Genomic DNA, 12,618 nt, shown 5'->3' with positions numbered 1-12,618 from the left:
AGGACTCCTAACTATATTTGCTAGGGTAAGAAAGGACTGGGGGGAAAAAACAGGCCCAAAGGGAAGCAGCATATAATATTAATCCACACTCTTCCCAAACCTTCCTTTTCTTTTCTAAACAAAGATACATTCTTCAAATACATACTCTGAGCAGGGCTGAATGCTTGTGGACTGACCTGAGTAGGCTTTGAGAAAGAATAACACCATTTTTACTCATTCCCAGAATTAATACCCTTGGGCTGGCCTTATTACGTGTTGTAGAAAAGAGAGATGCATGGTATATAAAAACATGAGAAAAATGGACGGTATCATAGGATTATAAAGCATATAATTAAACTCAAATGTTTGGGCTTTTTCAATATCCATGATTACAAACAGTATAATTTTGAAAGTAGCACAATAATTAAAATGATAATATTTCCTTTTAGGCCCTTGCAATCTGTATAGTTTTCAGAGGCTTCTAATTTTGAGAGGATTTTCTTAGACAGTATTCTCAACAAACAACAAAGAGGCTGTCTATGGAAAGAAACAACTTGGCCATTGCCAAGGTGGTCAAAAAAACTGTTGTTTTTTTTTTTTCAATGGTATTTCCAGATCCCACTTGAATTCCTATAGCTCAGCTTTGGAGTAGAAGGAGTAGCTAAAGCTCATCCCTTGAAGGGAAACACAGCAATTGCTTTCAAAAAGGAAAGCATGGAATTGGGTAAATTAGCAACTGTAAGCTCCATCATCACTTAAGTTTTGTCTACCAAGGGCAACAAAACAAAGAATTAACAACGACAAAACAACCAAAAACTTCCACTTCCCTGTAACTGTTTACAGTCCCAAACTTACTGTTTTCTAGTTGCTAGTTGGCCCTATGGAACCACTTATAACTCAAAACCACAAATCACATAAATCAAAAACACATCCTGGGTTTGGTAGAGAGGAACTGGTCACTTGATCCTAACAGAAGAGAAAGCTGCAAAACAATTAGAAATTCATTCATTTAGTGTCCATTCTGGGCAAGATTTTTGAGTGGTCACTGAAGAAAAATAAAGGAAATATAAGGCAAGAAGACTATCTTCTTGTTATCCAAACCCTCACACAAAGAGAACCAATACAAAAAGAGATGGGGAGACTAACAGAGGTTGAAGGCAGAGGTTTTAGAGAGAAAATAGGAGAAAGAATATTTCTGGCTAAAATTACTAGATCTACATGAGCGGAAAGGACTAAGCTTTAGTTGACTTAGTGTCAGGAATTTGAAACTATATTATTTGATAAATCAATTACTACCCTTGTGATCTTAGATACTTTACTTATTTCTCCTTTCTGAGTGTCACTTTCTTCCTTTGACAATTCTCTTAAGGTATTTCTCTGTGAACCGAAACTCTAAATATTTGGATAAGAGCTCAATCTACAGCTCTGGTTAATCTACCAGTTGCTTAACTGGTAGACACCATCAAATGAACAATTACTGAAGAAACTAGTAGTTTAAAAGAGAATTTAAAATATATTTATTGAGTTTTAAAGCAGTATGTTGAAATGTAATATAACTTAATGATTAATAAAAATAAAAAAGTCCTTGCTAGTGTGGAGATTTACAATTTTTAAAAAAGCTTTCACATGTATTAACGCATATGTTTTAAAACTCCCCTTTAAAAACTATAGAGAACAGATTTATAAGCCACATAAAAAATTAGATTCATTAATTTATAGTCACAATTCATTTTTGACCAAAAAACAGTATTACCCAGCATGAACACCAACATTCACTGTGAAATGGCTTTGAACAAGTTTCTAAATATGGAAAGCTTAGCTGTTGCCAAAAATGAAATCTAACTTCAAAGGACAAGGATTTACCAACACTTAAAATATTCAGAGGAATAAAACACAAGCCTTAAAGAAAATTCCAAAGGAAAAGATTCATAAGTATTTTAAACAACAGCTTAAATGTGATTGATAAGTGACCACACGTCTATGATGGAGAATACATTCACACATGAGATCCGCTCTGCACTATAAAAAAATCACATACCATACTAAGGCATACTAAGGCATGGATTCCACTGAGACCTGTACTACTACTTCCTTGCTTCTCTCATCTCAATGGACAAGTCCCTGTGCTCTGGGCCCCTGATGAGTTTTCTTTGTTAATTCCTGTGTGCCTAGAAACATTGGCACCTTCTCTAGGAAGTCTTTTCTCTCTTCTCTCCCTGTCACATTTCATCTACTTCACAGACCCAGTGGGCTTTGGATTCAGTTTCAATGCCATGTCCCACAGCAGCTGCACAGCAGTCCCCTTTCATTATCTGCCGAACACTTACTGTATTTTAGGAGAGAGGCATCTGTTTAGATTAGCAGATCCATAAGCATAGTAGTTGTAATAATAGGACTATTAGACCACTTTCTACTGGTACTAAATAAATAACTAGTACTATTGAGGCACTTTCTAAGTTTGTTTTGTAAGTGAATGTGTAACTGGGATGTGGTTTTTATCTCCCTTCTGTTCGCAAATTTCTTGGTGTGTTTTTGTGTTTGTTTGTTTCAGAGATAGGGTCTTGCTCTGTTGCCCAGGCTGGAGTGCAGTGGTGCAATCACAGTTCACTACAACCTTGACTTGTGAGCTCAAGCAATCCTCCTGCCTCTGCCTACCAAGTTGCTAGAACTACATGCATGAACCATCATACTTGGCTATTAAAAAAAAAAAAAAATTGGCCAGGCACGGTGGGTCACACCTGTAATCCCAGCACTTTGGAAGCCCGAGGCAGGTGGATCACCTGAAGTCAGGAGTTCGAGATCAGCCTGGTCAACATGGTGGAACCCCAACTCTACTAAAAAAAAAAAAAAACAAGACACAAAAGTTAGCCAGGAGTGGTGGCAGGCGCCTATAATCCCAGCTACTCAGGAGGCCGAGGCAGGGAAAATTGCTTGAAGCACAGAGGCGGAGGTTGCAGTGAGCCAAGATAGCACCACTGCACTCCAGCCTGGGCAACAGAGCGAGACTCCGTCTCAAGAAAAAAAAAAAAAAAATAGAGAGATGGAGGTCTCCCTAGGCTGGTCTCAAACTCCTGGGCTCAAGCAATATTCCTGCATCAGCCTCCCAAAGTGCTGGGAGTACAGGTATGAGCCACCATGCCTGGCCCTTGGTGGTTTTGATAATGCTACTTAATCAAAGGAAGAGCTAGACTTTCTTGCAGTGTAACACCCAGATTATATGCTAAGAGGAAGCCATTCTTAGAAAAGTAAAAAGGGTGCTTGTCTTGTAGGTTCCATGAGAATCTCATAGAACCGAATGACTGACTACCTACTTGGTGGCCTTGGTGAAGTGACACTATTTTAGGGAGAAGGAGAGAATAAAGGCATTAAAGAGACCCATGGATTGAAAACACAAAGGGATCATTGGGAGCACAAAGGAAGCACGAGGGTCCTAAGGCAATATTTCTTTCTATCCTGCTTGTCCCTTCACTGCAAGAGAGGAGGCCCAAAGAGATGAGCTCAAAGGAGGTGGTGAAAGGATGGAGCTCTTAAATAGACTGCAGTGACCACTCTTGAACCTTTATCCTGGTAGGTCTTATGTCTTAGAAGACATCAGAAAGGAAAAGATCTTAACAGTCTTTTTGACTTATAAACTTGTTCACTCAATGTCTGCTAGCAAAAGATGTTAGATTCCTTACTTTCCATAGTAAAGAGTCTACAACCTTTATAACAGGATTATAAATGAATCAATTGTTCTTTAAGAAACCTCTAGTCTATGAAATTTCATACATTTATAGTCTTATCTATACAGATATAGCTTAAGTTCAGTTCCAGATCACTGCAATAAAACAAATACTGCAATGAAATGAGTCATACAAATTTTTTGGTTTGCTATTACATAAAAGAGTCATGCTTTCACTATACTATAGTCTAGTAAGTGTACAATTATAGCATTATGTCTAAAAAACACAATGTACATACCTTCATTAAAAATAATTTATTGTTAAAAATGCTAATGATTATCTGAGCCTTCAGCAAGTTGTTATCTTTTGGCAGGGGGAGAGTCTTCTCTCAACTGAGATGGCTGCTGACTGATCAGGGTGGACATTGCTGAAGGTTGGGGTGGTTGTGGCCATTTCTTAAAATAAGACCACACTGAAGTTTGCTGCATTGATTAACTCTTCCAGTCATGAAAGATTTCCTCTGTACCAGGTAATGCTGTTTTACAGTATTTCATCCACAGTAGGACTTCTTTCCAAATTGAAGCCAATGCTCTCAAACTCTACCACTGCTTCATCAACTAAGTTTACACAGTATTCTAAATCTTTTGTTGTCATTTCAACAATTTGCACAACATCTTTATCATGAATAGATTCCATCTCCAGAAACCATGTTCTTTGCTTATCTATAAGAAGCAACTTCTCATCCATTCAAGTTTTATCATGATTGCAGCAATTCAATCACTTCTCTCTCTGGCCTCCACTTCTAACTCTTGTTCTCTTGCTGTTTCCACCACATCTGCAGTTGCTTCCTCCATTGAAAGTTTTAAGCCCCTCAAAGTTATCTGTGAGGGTTGGAATAAACTTCCAAAATCCTGGAAAGGTTGATATTTTGACCTCTTTTCATGAATTATATATTTCCTTCCTTCCTTCTCCCTTCCCTTCTCTTCCCTTCATATATATATATTTCTATTTTTAGTAGACAGGGTTTCACCATGTTGTTCAGGCTGGTCTCACATTCATTTGAGGTGATCCACCTGCATCAGCCTCTCAAAGTGCTACGATTATAGGTATGAGCCACCATTCCCAGTCACAAATTTTCTTAATGGCATCTGGGATGGTGAATCCTTTCTAGAAGATTTTCAATTTACTTTTCCCAGATCCATCAGGTAAGTTACTACGTATGACAGCTATAACCTTATTAAATGTATTTCTTAAATAAGACTTGAAAGTCAAAATGACTCCTGATCTACTGGCTGCAGATTGGATGTTGTATTAGCTGGCATGGTGACAATATACATCTCCTAATATATCTCCATCAGAGCTCTTAGGTGACTAGGTGCATTGTCAAAAAGAAGTAATATTTTGAAAGGAATCTTTTTTTCTGAGCAGTAGGTCTCAACAGTGGGCAGAAAATATTCAGCAAACCATGCTGTAAACAGATGTACTGTTGTCCAGGCTTTGTTGTTCCATAAAAGAACACAAGCAGAGTAGATTTGGCATAAGGGTCCTAGGACTTTCAGGATGGTTAATGAACATTGTCTTCAACCTAAAGTCACCAGCTGTATTAACCCCTAACAAGAAAGTAAGCCTGTCCTTTGAAGTTTGGAAGCCAGACATTGACTTGTCCTCTCTAGCTATCAAAGTCCTAGATGGCATCTTCTTCCAATATAAGGCTGTTTATCTACATTTAAAATCTGTTGTTTAGGGTAGCCACCTTTATTAATTATTTTAGCTAGATCTGAAAAACTTGCTGCAGTTTCTGTATCAGCACTTGTTGCTACACCTTGCACTTTTATGTTAAGGAGGTGGCATCTCTTTCCTTAAATCTCATGAAGCAACCTCTGCTAGCTTCCGACTTCTCTTCTGCAGCTTCCATGCCTCTTTCAACCTTCACAGAATTGAAAAGAATTAGGGCCTTGCTTTGGATTAGGCTTTGGCTTAAGAGAATGTTGCGGCTGGTATGATCTTCTATCCAGACTACTCAAACTTTGCCGTATCAGCAATAAGACCGTATTACTTTCTTATTCATGTGTTGCCTGAAGTAGCACTTTTAATTTCCTTCAAGAATTTTTCCTTGCATTCATAACTTAGTCAACTGTTTTGTGCAAGAGGCGTAGCTTTCAGCCTATCTTGGCTTTCACCATGCCTTCCTCGTTAAGGTCAATTCCTTCTAGTTTTTTATTCAAAGTGAAAGATGTATGCTTCCTCCTCTCATTTGAACACTTAGGGGCCACGGTAGGGTTATTAATTGACCTAATTTCAATATTGTTGTTTCTTAAGGAAAAGGGAAGCCCAGGAGAAGGGACAGAGATGGTGGAAAGGCCAGCCGCTGGAGCAGTCAGAGCACAACATTGATCGATTAAGTTCTTCATCTTATATGAGTGCAGTTCATGGTATCCCAAAACAGTTGCAATATTAACATCAATGATTACAGATCACTGTAACAGATATAATAGTAATAATAAACTTTGAACTATTGTGATAATTACAAAAATGTGACACTGAGATACAAAGTAAGCACATGCTGTTGGAAAAATGGTGCCAGTAGAGTTGCTCAATGCAGGGTTGCCACAAACCTTCAGTTTGCAAAAAACTCAGAATCTGTGAAGTGCAATAAAGCAAAGCACGATAAAACAAGGCATGCCAGTAATAGGATGCTCATTTCCCAGACTGAAATGATGAAGAAGCTGGTAAAGTTTTTCAAATATCTGTAGGCTATTTGAAAATTACACAAAGGATACAGGCATTCCAAATAAAGTAAGTGTCATTAAGATAATGTTTAGATGGTGGTTCTGAAGGCAAAGTGGCATTTTGACAGGAAAGAAATCTTCAGAGCATTTGTTTTGCAGTTGTTATATACACTCAATGATGACTGGGAAGGATTTGTATTTTAAAATGGGTATGCAGCAGAACATAGCAATTTGCATAAGTGTCAAATGCAAATTACAGTTATCTTCAAATCCAGAAAGAAACTTATATCTAATTGTAAACATATTGCTTTAACAACAAAGTAAATGTCTTTCCTAAAGTGGCCACTAAAGCCATTTAATATTAATAACTGTAAACTAACAATGATCATAAAATAGAAAATGGAATTCAGATTGCCTTTTCAGTAAGCAGAGACAGCTGGTATCTCTATAGTAATTTAGAATTTACAAAATTATTTTCCCTATCTTGTCTTAGTCTGCATTTGTTTGTGAGGAAATATGTCCCCTTTTACAGATAAGTAAAAGGAGGTCTCACAGAGGTAAAATAACTTGCCTGAGTTCAGGTAATTTGTACGTGTATATTTGTACAACAAACAACAAATATGAGGGGTAAACCTAGGTCTCTGGAATAGAGACCTAATAGAAATGTTGTGACATTTCTATTACACAAATCTGATGCACAGGCTATAAAAATCTGAGGGGAGAAAATAAAAGCTTTGAAAGCATGGCTGTAGCTGCAGAAAATGGGCTGAGACCTTGAGATAAGGCATGGGTTACCTATGATATTTATTTATTTATTTATTTTATTTGTGAGACAAGATTCGCTCTTGTCGCCCAGGCTGGAGTGCAATGGTGCAATCTCGGCTCACTGCAACCTCTGCCTCTCAGGTTCAAGTGATTCTCTTGCCTCAGCCTCCCGAGTAGCTGGGATTACAGGCACCCACAACCATGCGTGGCTAATTTTCATATTTTTAGTAGAGATGGGACTTCACCATGTTGGCCAGGCTGGTCTTGAATTCCTGACCTCAGGTGATCCGCCCACCTTGGCTTCCCAAAGTGCTGGGATTACAGGTGTGAGCCATCGTGCCTGGCCTTGCTTTTTAAATACCTTAAGTAAATAGGTATGCTTACATTTAATATCAGTTCTGAAAGCAGAGCTTCAGGGTCTCTACCAAGTATAAGGGAAATTCAACCTTGGCATTATGAGCTAAATTACGTTTCCCCAAATTTCATGCTGAAGCCCTAACCCCTGGTACCTTAGAATGTGACTGTATTTGGACACAAGGCCTTTAAAGAGGTGATTAAGTTAAATGACACCTTAGGGTGGTCTCTAATCCAATCTGACTGGTGTCCTTATAAGAAGAGGAAATTTGGACACACGCAGAGGAAAGGCCATGTGAAGATACAGGGAGAAGGTGATCATCTGAAAACCAGGGAGAGAGGCCTCAGGAACAATCTAAACTTCTGACACCTTGATCTTGGACTTCTAGCTTTTAGAACTGTGAAAAAATTAATTTCTGTTGTTTAAGCTACATGGTCAGTGGTACTTTGTTATGGTAGTCCTAAAACACTCTTATACTTACTAATAGATAACAATAAAGAAACTGATATGGGTACCTATTCTTTCAACATGATAACAATGATAGCCATGGTTAACATTCGTTGAGTGCTTACTATGCACTAGGGAATAGTCTAAGGGTATGTACTAAACCCTTAAATTCTGACCACAATTCTGTGAGGTAAAAATACTCTTTATTATTCCTGAATTACATATGAAGAAACTAAGACATAGCGAGACTAAATAATTTGCACAAAATGTTTAGCCAATATTTGAATCTAAAGTCTGGCAATGAAAATGGCCACTAAGGGACATTCACTGAACTTAATAAAAATATGAAGTCCTAGAAATTGAACATTCATTTTGATTGATAGTGTTTTATTACAGACCAGATACCATTACTGACTGAACATCTTCTATTGTTGGATCCACACTAGTAGACACTTTCATATGCTATGCCGTGTGAAATCATAGTCATTCTAGAAAGGCACATATTATTCTCTTTTGTTCTTATGGATGAGGACATTGACTCTCAGATGGACAAAATCAGTTTCCCAACATCAGAAGTGGCAAAAGAAACAAAACAAATATTAAGCTCTGGTGTATCTGAATCCCAAAAAATAACATATTTTTCTACAGTATATATATTCCTATTGTGTTAAACAACAATAGTTGAAGTGATACAGTTGAAAAATAAATATAAATTATTCTGGAAGAGATTTCATTTCTGTGCATGTATTTCACAGTGTTTAGACATACTCCAAAGCATGAAAGGTCAGAGGGTGAAAACGTAACCTGAGTTTTCCTTGTTTTGAATAATATTGTGTATTGAGGCAAGGACTAGTTTTCTACCATGCTTTAACCTCTTCATCATGAACAAAGAGTGAACCTCAACTGTGTGATTTTTGGCTAAGGGCACTTTTAAGTCAAGTCTTTCACATATTCCCAATAGATTTTGTAAAGAATGCTGGGGACCAATTTTTAAATGGAACATCTTGAACAAATTACAGCAAAGGAAATTTTGAGGCCTTGATAATTTAAGTGTTATTTTTACTACTAATGTGAATTCAACCCTAGCAAATTAAAACAGGAAGAATTAATTGGATATGCAAATGAGATTATTCAGTATATAAATCTAATTACATACCAATTTGCTTTAACAGCATGAAAAAAGAATAAATTGTTCTATGTAAATTGATTGTCTTAAATAACCACCTGTAGCCCCGCAAAAATTGTCTTGGAAAAGCTATATCGTAAGTGCAGACGTCTAAGTTAATAACATCATGTTCTTCACAGATCTTGTCACAAGAACCTCTTTACAATGAAATTTGCTTATACTCCTGATGTACAATAAGGTATTATCAGGTTTCTGGAACATAAGGAAATATGTCACTAACTGGCTTTTTTTCTCCCCAGAGCACAATAGATTGATAAGACATGTTGATTTTTGAAACACTTAATGCTTTCACACAGACTAGACTTGAAGTCTGAGCAATTTTCATGTCTGAAAAATAAGAGAAAGAGATGGGTAAAGTGTGCCAGTCTTTGTTAATTTGGATGTAGCACTCAAATCGATTTAATCAAATGCTTTTGGTACAATCAAGCAATGCTCCTCCACCACCCATCTTTAAACTTTTTTTCTTTGCCACTTAGTTTAGGCAAATAAGTTTTGAATATTTAACTGGGAAAGGAGGCATTAATTCATGAAATCTGTGTCTTGGGAACAAGCAGAATAATACTAGATGCTTACAAAATACAAGATAAGCGGTTAGTTGCTTTTCTTGACATCAGTTAGAGTCACTGCGTTTATCTCTAGATGCAACCCTAACATACACTTCAAACAGACATATTAATCTAGTATACTCAGGGTTAGCCACACAAAGCTTGGGTTCATTTTCAATGATTCTTGGTCAGAGAGCCCAAATGTCCTAGTTTCTGTGACTCTCCTATAGACAGACTATATAGGGCATGGTGAGTTAAATCCATGGATTCACTTAGGAAATCCAGTTCTACTACAGTCTTGTGCTCTCAGGTTTAGACAGAGGTATTTTGCAGAAAAAAGGATGGATAAAGTATGCATCTGAATTGAGTGATGGATAGACAGGCAGAGAGATAGAGGGTAAAGCAAGGCAAGACAGACATCATCATCTCCCTTTTCCGTCAGCATTCATTCTTGGCTCTGAGACTCAAGAGAGTTTCTGAAAGGAGATCATGGTGAAATATGGTGAAAGTGTTAGAAACCTAGATGCATGGAGCTTGTGATAATGAAGGCTATGGGCAATTTATCCAAAAGAAATGTTTCTTCTACTTTATTATGAGAGCAAGTGTCACTAGACACATTCTCAGTATCTAAAATAAAACTCAGCAATGGGAGCTGTTACTATTATTGAGAACATCTATGACCAAGTTGCTTTCCCTTTGGAAGACCCTTAAGACTTGCCTGTAGGGGCTTCCTTATCTACTCTTCCCTACCTGGCAAGGAAGAACACAGACTGGGGAGCAGGATATAGGGACAGATGCCCTGGCTCTATGTTTGTGCTCTTAGGCAATAGTAAATGGAATCATAAGGAGGAATGGGAGTTACTTACAGTGTCTTGGCATGAACCTGAGAACCTGAAATCAACACCAGTCAGACTGTGGCCTTAATCTGAGTAAAATGGAAGACATAGTAGGGTGATCAGATACCAGGAGAAAATGGGTTTAAATCTGATGAGAACAAATAAATTTGAATGAAAGGGAGGAAGCAGCTTCCAGAGAAGCTATGAAGTATAGCTGTGGCAGCTTTATATAGGGTGCCTGTAACCTCACATATAGGGAGTCAGGGACCCTTTGAAAGAGAAACTAAAGCAACAGGGTGGTCTCAGTCTACTCTTTGTAATGTAGCTCCTAACATACAAACCAGAATGGTGACTTATCACATCACCACTTTTATTTCCTTTACAGCTCCTATCACTATCTGAAAATATGCCACTGATGTTGGCTTATGTGTCTTTTCCAGTTGAAAGGTAATCAGGGATTCCTTACCTGTATTTTTACTGCTATGTCCTCAGCATCTCACACAGTTTTGTTATTGTAGAAGATCTATACATGTGCAGTAATGCAGAAGATGCACATGCACACAAGTCACTAGACCAGTGAACATCGTTCAATAAGAGCTTTCTGGCCAGGTGCTGTGGCTCAGGCCGGTAATCCAGCACTTTGGGAGACTGAGGCAGGTGGATCATTGAGGCCAGGAGTTCGAGACCAGCCTGGCCAACATGATGAAACCTCGCCTCTACTAAAAATACAAAAATTAGCCAGGTGTGGTGGTGGGCACCTGTAGTCGCAGCCACTCTGGAGGCTGAAGCATGAAAACTGCTTGAACACGGGAGGCAGAAGTTACAGTGAGCTGAGATAGCACCACTGCACTCTAGCCTGGGAGACAGAGAGAGACTCCATCTCGAACAAATAAACAAACAAAGAAACAAAAAGCTTTCTAAGAGCAAATCACCATGAGGTCACTTGAGAAGAGATTAATACATAAGATAAAAGGGGCTCCATAGAGATGATAGAGTTTAGCGTGCATTGTTTAAGCCCTTCCTTTGTGGCAGGGGCTGTGCATAATGTTTTAAAAAGATTATTTCAATACAGCCTTATGTCTGCCCTAGGAGGTATATTTTATTACCATCACCACTGCACTGAAAAGGACATTGGGGTTTAGAATGGTTAGGTCACTTGCATCAAATCACACAGCCTATCTGTTGGTAGATTTTGAATTGAGACCCAAACAATGAGAACAAAATATGCCCCCTGGGTCTTGAGGGGCAAAGTTTCAACAAATGGAGATGAGTGAGGAAGGAATAGCAGGAACAGACAGAAGGACAGAAAAATGTAAGTATCTATCTTTTAAGTGCAGAAATAGATATATGTGTGATCACTGAGAAGGAGAGACATTAAGGAGGGGATTTATCAAACACAGGGAAGCTACACATATTAGATTTGGCTATAATACCAATATACACAAGAATGTATATGTATACCCGTTTCTGTATACACATACATGTATATGTGTACACACATATACAAAAATATGGTCAGGCTAGCAGGCAATGGCACTAAAGACATGTGATTGTGATATACTTTATATAATTTACATTGTTTAATAGAGGAAGGAGAGTTTAATGGTTAATATCGGGTGTCAACTTGATTGGACTGAATGATGCAAAGTATTGTTCCTGGCTATGTCTGTGAGGGTGTTGCCAAAGGAGATTAACATTTGAGTCAGTGGACTGGGAAAGGCAGACCCACCCTCAATCTGGGTGGGCACCACCGTCTAATCAGCTGCAGTGCAGCCAGAATAAAAGCAGGTAGAGTGTAGAAAGACCAAACTAGCTTAATCTCCCGCCCTACATTGTTCTTCCGTGCTGGATGCTTCCTGCCTTCAAACATTGTACTCCAGGTTCTACGCTTGGACCTTCAACCACAGACTGAAGGCTGCACTGTCGGCTTCCCTACATTTGAGGTTTTGGGATTTGGAGTGGCTTCCTTGCTCCGCATCCTGCAGACAGCCTATTGTGGGACCTCATCTTGTGATCATGTGAGTTAGTGCTCCTTAATAAACTCTCGCTTATACATGCATCTATCCTATTAGTTCTGTCCCTCTCGAGAACCCTGACTAATACGGAGGGGTCTT

This window comes from Colobus angolensis, unplaced genomic scaffold (genome assembly GCF_000951035.1).
Source record: "Colobus angolensis palliatus isolate OR3802 unplaced genomic scaffold, Cang.pa_1.0 Scaffold160, whole genome shotgun sequence".
NCBI lineage: Eukaryota > Metazoa > Chordata > Mammalia > Primates > Cercopithecidae > Colobus > Colobus angolensis.
Note: the sequence above shows the minus strand (reverse complement) of the source record.